Genomic DNA, 10291 nt, shown 5'->3' on the forward strand with positions numbered 1-10291 from the left:
ACCTCTATAGCGAAAGCCTTTTGCTCGCTGAGCTAGCCCCCTGACCCTGCTTCGGCTATCACAAAGTCAAACCATTCCAAGGACCCAGAAGCTGTGGGCTGATAGTAATCACATGATAAGCAGCTGTTTAGCCACAGCTGTTATTCTTTAACAGGTACCATCTCCAGGACAGCAGTAAATCCAGTGGATGACCATGTCATTTGTACTCTTTTATGGAAGTTACTGGAATGGGAGCATGTGAAGTCTTGAGCAATGGTGGCCTGGTTTTTTTTCCTTCTGATAATTTTGACCATGGAAAGCAGTAAAAGTTAATATTAACTATAACTCTTTTTTCCCATTTATTTATTTATTGATTGATTCACTTTATGTCCTGATTGCTGGCTCCCTCCTCCCAGTATCCCCCTTATAAAGTCCCTTCCCCATTCCACATTTTCTTCTCCTCTGAGAGGGTGGAGGACCCTCTTGGGTTTTGCTCCACCCTGGCATATCAAGTCTCTTTGGGGCTAGGTTCACCTTTCTCCCACTGAGGCCAGACAAGGCAGCTCAGTTAGGGGAATGGATTCTACAGCCAGGCTATATATAAGCTTTAGGGACAGCCCCTTGAATAGACTCCTGAAACCAGGCATAACCCCCAGTAGAGGGATAAGGACACCCACCCACTCACAAAACTCACAATTTGTCCTGTCTATAAGAAATGCAGGGACAAAGATAGAGTGAAGGCCGAGGGAATGGCCAACCCATAACTGGCCCAACTTGAGACCCATCCCAGGGGCAACCACCAATCTCGGCCACTATTAATGATACTCTGTTATGCTGGGAGACAGGATCCTAGCATAACTGTCCTCTGAGAAACTCCACCCAGCAACGGAATGAAACAGATGCAGAAACAGCCAAACGTTGGATGGAGTTCTGGCAGTCTTATGGAAGAGTTGGAGAAGGATTGAGGGCCCTGGAGGGGATGGGTACCCCACAGGAAGACCAACAGTGTCAACTAACCTAGATCCTTAGGGCTCTCAGAGACTGAACTACTAACCTAAGGCTAACTCTTAATCATAGAAGAATTGTAGAAAGCTAATAATAATGGATGTATGTGATGGAAGACAGACATTCTCCCAAGCTTAGCATGTTAATGGTAGCATGTTAAGAATGGCACTATTGGGGATTGTTGAGTCCATTAAAGAAACTACCTGAAGTGTCTTGGGTCATGGAGATGTGTTCTCAGAAGGGGTCGTGTGATTTGCCCGTCTCCTCTGGTTTGAGATGTAGTTTCTCCTACACGCTTTCTGGCCACGGTTTGACACCCTTACCTTCACTAGAGACCAAACCAGTCCATCTCTAATCCTGTACTGAGCTAAAGTCTTCGCTAAAGAACCCTCTTCCTTTGTAAAGCGACATGCCTCGGTTGTTTTGTCATAGAGCTGTAAAGGTGAGGCAGAGCATTTTCTTCCCTTTGTATGATTTACTTTTGTAGTTCAGAAATATTATGGTGACATGGTATTTCTCGAATTGCACAAAAATTAGCCTTTTTTTTCTTTTAATAAAATCTTCTTCCAAATAATTCCTCTCAACACTTGGTATTGAATTCACGCCTTCCTGTTTGTAGCTGTGTGGCTACTCTCTACATTGTAGGCTTTTGGATCCTGTATACAAACAGGATGGGCACAAGAACCAACATGGTAGTGGTGTGCTTTAGCTTGTTGGCTGAAGCTGGGAGGGTGTAGAAAACTGTGAAGAAAATATCTTTTTTGAACAGGAAAGCTGTCTTGAATTTTTTTTTTTTTCTTCTTCTTCTTCTAGATATGGAGGGGATCTAGAATCTGACGGTGGCCTTACCTCAAAGTGCTTTATCTGGGAACAGTCTGCCTTTTGACAACTCACTTCAGAAACATTCTAAGGAACTGGCCCATGCTGTTGCTATCAGGCAGAGAGTGAGATAAGAATACACCAGGGACTGCCTTGTATTCAGCCTTCAAGAAACTTGAGCAAGATTGTCTCATTTAGTAGAAAAAGCCACGTGCACAAACTAGCAGTCCTCCCTAGGACCAGAGGAGAGAGCAAAACAGACGCTGTCTGCGCTCACACACCAGAGTGCCACAAGCCAGTTCCCAGCTCCAGCTCCCGGTTCCTAGGAGGAACAGGCTGTCTGAGCAGGGAGGACTTGGGGAGAGACTGTCCTCGGAATCCACTTAAGTTCAAGATGGTGGCGTGAGGCCTGTGAACCTGCACTTGGCCTTCACCGTGACTGCGTCGAGGTAAGCGCCAGTGCTGGAGCTCTGCTTTTGTTGACTGGAGGTTGAAGACTACTCTGGGTAATCGTGAGGGAGTCGATGTTTTGGCCACCCCAGAAAGATGGCTCCCAGGCTAAGGACCGGGAAGGAAGGGTAGTTTCTGGGGTGAGCACTGGGGGCTTGGTCTTCTGGCTTTTCTCTCTGGCACCTGTGGTGGGCACCAGGGTCTTGGCAAACTGTTCAGCTAGAGGAGGAAGAGGAGAAGGAAGAGGAAGAGAGGGAGGTGTTTTCTGCCTCACTGGGGCTTGGAGAATGTTTTCTGACAGGTTCTGCTCTTTCTTCCTTTGTCACGAGAGATCATTTGTACAGAGTATGGCTTCTGTAGCTGGAGTAGAAGATCTGTGGATGAATGGAGACTCATGGATTTCTTTAGACTCATGGATTCATTTATTCCTTTAGAATAAGGCAGATCCTCACGTTGTACAAATGACTTGACAAACTCTGTCCAGCTAGGTTCTAGCAACCAGTTGAGGTTGTCATAGTTTTACTTTATGATGTTAATTAGCTATGTGAATATTAATTACTACCATGAACATACATATATGTTTATATATTTATTTATAAGATTTTCCCTGGGTTCTGTTTTATGTGTCTCTTTTTATCATTGATATTCTGAAGCTAACACTATTTAAAGATGTGAACCTTTTTGTCTTCATTATTCAGTGACACGCTGAACACTTTCAGATGGGGAAAGATGACCTTCAAGTAGACATTTATGATACCATGGTCTTTATCCATTATGACATTTACTGCTATTCTTTATTAGGGACTATAGTATTTCACGGGTGTTTAATGAAGACTATGCTGAAGTTATGTGGACAGTGATGTCCGTTTATTATTATATCAGGAAACGAATGCTGTTAGGAATTAAGTCTGGACTGTCCCTGGCAAGCTCTCCTTCTGAACATTTTGTTCCTGGTTAGTGGCTATTTTGGGATTTTTCTGAAAACTGAGGATGGGGTCTAGTTGGAGAAAATAAATCAATGGGGATAAACCTGACCTGTTGAGTCTGCCCATCTGTCTTTGTGCTCTCTGGTCTGCTATGGTAGGAATAGTCTCTGTCACATGACTCAGAAGCCATATCTGAGCAGTTCCAACATGCCTTCCTCGTGACAGGCTGCACCCTCAGAGACCCCGTGACACCAAGCCAACCGTCCTTCCATTAATTTATCTGTATGAAGGAATCCCAAGTTCACATGTCATTTTTAACTGAGTTCAGAATTAAAGGTTAAAGTTGCGTCCTGTCAGCTAGCCCACAGGTGGTTGGATTTGCCAAAGGAGGTAATGGTTACTCTTCCCATGTTTGAGTAAAGAATCGTAGCCCATTTGCTGTGACCCTGGTGTGGTGACCTTGGCCAAGGCTGTGTGGTCTTTTCCAGATCTTGAATGCACATGTTCGCCTTCCTCTTGATTTAATTCAGGCGAGCAAACTTACTGGGCTCAATTCAGTTTAGAGAATTTTGACTACATGGGTACTAAAGGCAGGATCTGGTGTTTCTCGGAGAAGTGGAGATCATGTGGAGATTCTCTTCCTCAAAAAGTATAACGGCACTTCAAGTGCTTTTTAAAGAGATGACTTCAATTTTTTTTCTGAGGAGGAGAAAGGAGCAGATGAGCTGATTTATGCTAGGATGTGGTAGGCTGGATTTTATCAATGCTTTGATTTTATGCACTGTTCTTGCTTTGTGGATTCTTTTTCCTTTTCTCTATTTATCTAGAATCAGACGATTCAAAGCACGCAGTGGTCACTGCCTTATCTTTGTGAGAAAAGCCTGTGCCGTTTTAAAAACACAATTAAAATGTTTAATTTCAGGTGGAGAGTTGAGAACAGGAATCTCCTGCTCTTTCTTCTCCTGAGAGAAGCAAGCAGACAGAGTAATTTAAAGTCAGTGCAAATTAGTGTAAACTCTTATCTAGCACACTTACGGTTAATGTGTGCAATGTTCTTTTCAGTATTTTTAAGTCATGATGGAAGGGGAACAGCAACTCTTTAGACTGCTGTTGGATATATGTTTCTTTATCAGTTTGTCTCCCATTCTGATTGTATAGAGCAGAGTGTTTACATACTTTGTGCTTACGTATTTTAAAATCTTTAATGTTTCTCCATGGGAATTAGCATTTGTTACAAATATATTACCTTACATCATCATGTGATTGTCTCTGTTTCTAACAGATCCCTCTGATGGTAACGATGATTACATTGATCCTGGGTACAAATATTTATGCCTAGGTTGTAGAAGATCATAAACACATATAGTAGAAGCCAAAAGAATAAACATTTTGAAAACTACATTATACTTATGTTTGCTTGCCATACTATATTTTAAAAAAGCTATTCTCATATTAGTGTCATGTTATCTTTTTTTTTTTTTTTTAAATTCCGAGGATGTTAACTGTGACTTTTGTGTCACTGCATTTGAAATATATGCTATCAAACTCTGCCGTTTAATTCTTAAAAACTTAGCTACTGAAGTCCGAAGATTAGAGTTACGAAGCTACTGGGTATTATAGAGAAAAAAAAAAATGATTAGATACAACTTTGAAGTGTTAGATTAATCCTACTTAATTTAAGAGATGCTATACAAATACTGCCTTTTATCGTGCTATAATGTAAATTTATGTTAAGCCTAACTTTAAAAGATAATTTAATTTTTATCAGTTTAACTCTTCACCAGAGAATGAGGTGGAAAGGAAATATACCTGATCAACCCCGAAGCTGTTACTTTTTGAGCAGGGGGCTCCTGTTCCAGTCAAGATAAAACAGAAGCGGCAGACATCCTGAAGCTTTTGTCCCTAGACTCTGTGATGCCATTGGAAATTGTTGAGGTCCTCAAAGGTATATTTAAGAAATGTGGCGGACATTTCTACAAGTGTGGACTTCATTAGTGATTAATATACAAATAACAGCGTGTATACCATGTGATTTAAATGAGTAGGCTCAGTATTTTCTGAAGTGTGAGCATTTTTCATGTTCAGAGGAGAGAGTGATTTTGTGGTCCTGCTTCTGCATTTCGTAGGTAGGATTTGATGCCCATTGAGGTGTAGTTTAAATTCGACAGGCTTGGGTGACAAGGGCAGTGGGGAGAGCCTGGGAACCCCTTCAAGGTACAGTGAGAGCACATGCCAGAGCATGAGTTGACAGTCCTTTTTAGGTTGTTGCCATGAAGACACATCCTTTATTCCCTCTCCCCCCTCTTCATACATTAGACATGGACAATGATGGTGACAATGAGAAGCCATGTAAACTCCCCGGAGCAAAGTCAGCTCATCTCGAGGTCTGTGTGGTCTCCCACCAACAACTGTGAAAATCTGCTCTGGGATCCACATTAGCCTATCAGTCAAGTGGCACACAAGTCCCAGACTGCCTGGATGCCAAGCCCCCTTGCTTACTTAGGGCTCCAGTGGCCTAAAAGCTGTCTGTCACATTAAACCGTTTCCTGGTCTTTCTTGGTTTCAGTCTATTCTTTTCTGTAAGCTAATGGTAGTCTCTGTTTCTTGGACCAGTGAGCGAGATGATTCATATAAGTAATTCATATAAAAAGTTTTTTTTGTTTTTTGTTTTGTTTTGTTTTGTTTGTTTTGTTTTTTTGAGACAGGGTTTCTCTGTATAGCTCTGGTTGTCCTGGAACTCACTTTGTAGACCAGGCTGGCCTCGAACTCAGAAATCTGCCTGCCTCTGCCTCCCAGTGCTGGGATTAAAGGTGTGTACCACCACACCCGCCTTTTTTTTTCCCCATATAAAAAGTTTTAAAGCCTGCCTTATAGAAAGTATAGTATAGACTTAGCAGGTCGACCATTGTCCTCTTGTCATCTCTGAGAGCAGCTTTGCAGGCATGTCCTTGCTTTGTCACACGCTGCTCAGTGTGCTGTGTGATACAGTCTTTAGTGTCCTTTCTGTGATGGCCTGAATTCATGTTAGAGCATTGCAGTGGCAGTGTGAAAAAACATGGGTTCTGGAAGCACACCTGGGCATCCAAGAGCCCCGGGTGGGGTGGCAGGAGGTGAGTGGACAGGGTCTGTGTGTAGATGTTCCCGCTGCGGGTTTCTATACACGACTTTGTTGGCGGAAAAAAGGCTTCCAAGGTTAAACAGAGTGAGGAATCCTCTTGCTGTTAACGGCCACAATTTACCAGCTGTGAAAATGGAGACTTGGTTGGTTTTTGATGATTTTTTTTCTCTTACTTGTTTTTGCACTGAGGATAAAATGTCTGTGTCTAACATTTAACCGTGTCCCTGACATTTGTTCTAGGCCATTATCTCTGTAAGACTTCATCAAAAACAACTTCTTTATTTTCACAGAAATCACAGGAAAAGTGTTTTAGAATAGGCTGTTCCTCCAGGGTTCACGGGCAGCAGAGCGGTTACTTTCCTGGTTTTTCAGAAAGAAAACACACCTTCCCCTCCCTTACCCCTTCCTTCCCTTCAGAGCCTGGGATTGCTTAGGAATTGTGATTTAATAATTGGTCATGAAAATTTAGTGTTTCCTCATATTTTCTACCATGTTTCTTTTGTCACCAGCTTCTAAGGGTGTGTGTAGAAAGTCATCAGAAAATACTGTTCGACCAGCTATTGGTAAGGATATGACTAGGAAGCCAACAATGGCAATCGACCTGCTGAGAACCCAGTAGCCACTAAGTCCATGAGGCTGGAGGTCTGAGCAGTCTCAGGCTTGGAAGGTCTGGGGCATTGTTTGAGAGCTGCTGGTCTTCAGTCCACGTTGGAAGACGGAGGAAGCTGGGTATGATGTCAGGGAAGGGTGGAAGCAACAGGGCAGGTACCCTCAGCAGGAAGGACTGGAAGTGGGCCGGCAATAGCAGAAGTGTATTTCCCTCTGGTCTCGCTGGATCTGTGCTACACCAGGTCTTCTGCTCCCCTCCCCCCCGGGGTCTCTGGGTGTCTTCTTTCTTTACCTACTCCTTCTAGAAATTCCTCTGCAGACTCCACCAGGGGCGAGTTTCTGAGATTATTCCAAATCCAGTCAAATGGACAACTGAGATTAGCTCTCATAATCTCTTTTCAATAACTGTCCCGTGTCCCTAATTTCTGCTCCTCGCGACTCCTCCCTGCTTTGGCCCAGGGAAATTTTCTGTATGCGGAGATCTTCCACTTCAGTCATTTACTCTGAGCAGAGAGATCTAGCGGAGGTAGCCTCAGGTGAAAGGTGAGAGCAGTCAGGAGGGCGGTGCTGAGGAAATCCTCCATCGGAACTGAACCCACTCTCAGGACCGAACCCAGGACTGTGTGCGGCTAGGACTCCGCCTGCACTTCTCTTTACAAATGTCCATCGTTATCTTTCCTCACTGCATGGGGTCTGCTGCATTTCCACCTGCTTAAAATAGATGCTTCCCATAATGCATAGCCCAAGTAGGGAGAAGGTTCCTCTGCTCTTGAGGTACTTTCTGTATGCAGTTCTCAGACAGGCGTCTGATTCTCTTCTCTAGTGACAGCTCTGGAGCCACATGTGCACAGAACAAGTCCCTATGTCCATGAAGGGGAATGGCTGCCAGCATAGGAGACCAGCAGGGAGAGGGAGCCATTCCCCATGGAGACGAGGGTGTTGGGAGAGTCTGGTAGATGGCTCATTCTAAGTGTGCCGGGGAGAGATACTCATCCTGTGATGATGTCTGTTGAGGCTTGGCTCTGGAACTTTGGGTGGCAGGAGTTGGGAGCATTGTTCTCAACAGCAGACTGATCTCAGTGTCCTGCTTGCTTTGTGGGCCATAGAAAAAAGATGAACAAGCTTTGCTGTGGCTGCTGCTCTGTAAGTATCCCTGTGACCACCACCACCACCACCACCACCACCACCACCACCACCACCACCACCACCATCGAGCCTGTCCCCTGTTCGCGCCCAGCCCCCTTCTCGAAATCATGACTGGCTCATGTCTAACTGCACACGATGTGTAAGCACAGTAAACTGGCAGCGTATCTACTCAGGCCCATGCTGTAAGGTATGGCGACATCTTCACTGCCACCCGCTAGGCCAGCGCCCTTCCCCTCACTTGCCTCACTCCTGTCTCACTTCACAGTTTATTCATCATGGCGTTAAACTGAGAAAGCCTTTTTTCTGAATTAATTAATGTCGTGAAGTTTTTCATTGTTTGGTGTATAAGAGCCTCGAACAATGGAAGACTCTAGAATGCAGAGCAGCTGATGTGCTTGCCTATTTACACCCGCTTGTTACTTTATTGTTCTATATCAATAATATTCATTGCTAATATATTATAACAATGTATATATTATTAATATACATTATAACAATATATGAATTGTTAATATATGCATATTAATACATACTAATATACATTATTAATATGTGCTATTAGTACACTGATACAGAGTAATATATATTACTAAAATATATGTATGTCTCATACACATATATGACAGAATTACCTTCTACTTGTCAACTTGTTAATATGTCACATGGCAGTGTTGAATTGTCAACGGACACTCGATAGAGGGAGAAACAAAGAGCTTGAGTTGGTCACTCACACACCCTTTAGGCATCATCTGTTAACCTCGCCAGGGAAGACTCAGAGATGGCACCATATGCTATAAATCCCTGATGCTCTGACATGGTCTTACTTATTTCTTAGCGTTTCCTCGGCTGTCAGTGCCTCAGCGTTGTTGGGTTCATTCCCTTTTGCTCTATGGCTTTTATTTAAAGGGTTAAAATGGATCCAGCATAAGATTTCTATTAAAAATCCCTAGGACAAACTTGTTTAGACTGTTTGAGGAAAGAATGTGTGTGTGTGTGTGTGTGTGTGTGTGTGTGTGTGTGTCGATGACTGTGGCTATCCTAAGCTAGCTTGGGATTCACAATATTCCTGCCTTAGACTCGGAATTACAGATGTATTCCACTATGTCTGAAATAATTCTTTTATTTTAAAATGACTCAAGTTCATCTTCCATGGCTGGCTAAAGCGTAGGATGTACAAATTAACTGGTACAAAATGGAAATGTTACATTTTAATCAGGAAATGTGGGAAGCCCAGATGCTGGTCTTTGCCAGACCTTCATAACTGGAAAGTGAGTATCAACGCTATCAACTGGGATAGCTAACAAGTTAGAAACAAAACCTTGGAATTCACATGGTCAGTTTCCCACCTTCTACTTCTCATCCTGCTGGACAGGGAGAGTCCCCAGATCAAGTTACACTCCCCTACCTCCCTCTCCTCAGTGACAAGGGACTGTTATGTACTCTTTGTATGCAAAAAGAGCAGCTGATATATTTGAGGAGTCATGTGTGCTGTATGAGGACATGATAAGCACCCGTCTCAGGAAGGACACGTGCTTCCTGATACAGGGCAGGGTCAGATCCTGGAAGGTCATGGATTTAGTCTGAAGAGCAGTGGAAGCTGAGGCGGGGGCGGGGGGGGGAGCAAGTGAAAGGATATCATATCGGCTGCATCCAGAAGAGCATGAGAATCTCACTTTCTTCTTGGTATGTCTCTTCCATTTGATTCCGTTCTAAATCTTTGTATGCTTGCAAGGAATCTGATTCAAAGGTGGTAACATCATTTGGAACCACCGAGGGAGACATTTTACAAGATTTGCGGCAAGATGGAGGAGTCCTGGCCTGACTTGGGCCTTGTCTCAGCCGCTGGAGCTTCGGTTTTCTTTTGCTACAAAGGAAGCAGGTCAGAAAAGAGTCAAATAGCTGTTTTAAAAGCCACGTTTCCATCTAACACAGGTATCTAGACATGGATGTTAGGATAGACATAGGATGGATAAAGGAGACATGACAAAGGCCTTAAAATTGTCTCTAGGGAAGTGCGGCCCATTGATGCTACAATTCAGTGACTGACTAGCAGAGCATCAAGCACTTGCCTAAAGGTTGTTTTCTCCAGGGCAAAGGCAAATGAGACCTGAAAGGAACCCACACCAGGGGGAGGCAGGTGAGACCTGGAGGGAGCCCACACCAGGGGGAGGCAGGTGAGAGCTGGAGGGAGCCCACACCAGGGGGAGGCAGGTGAGAGCTGGAGGGAGCCCACACCAGG

General features: G+C 43.8%; 1 protein-coding gene across 1 annotated transcript in view; it reads left to right on the plus strand.

The window, feature by feature from the left end:
• Nucleotides 1-2176: 2176 nt before the first annotated feature.
• L3mbtl4 (L3MBTL histone methyl-lysine binding protein 4) overlaps nt 2177-10291 on the plus strand; it is a 424085-nt gene continuing 415970 nt past the window's right edge. The window contains exon 1 of the mRNA XM_021218018.2: nt 2177-2252. The gene's annotated coding sequence lies outside the window, so the exon portion shown is untranslated. The remainder of the gene's footprint in view (nt 2253-10291) is intronic.

Source organism: Mus pahari, chromosome 18 (assembly GCF_900095145.1).
Source record: "Mus pahari chromosome 18, PAHARI_EIJ_v1.1, whole genome shotgun sequence".
Lineage (NCBI taxonomy): Eukaryota > Metazoa > Chordata > Mammalia > Rodentia > Muridae > Mus > Mus pahari.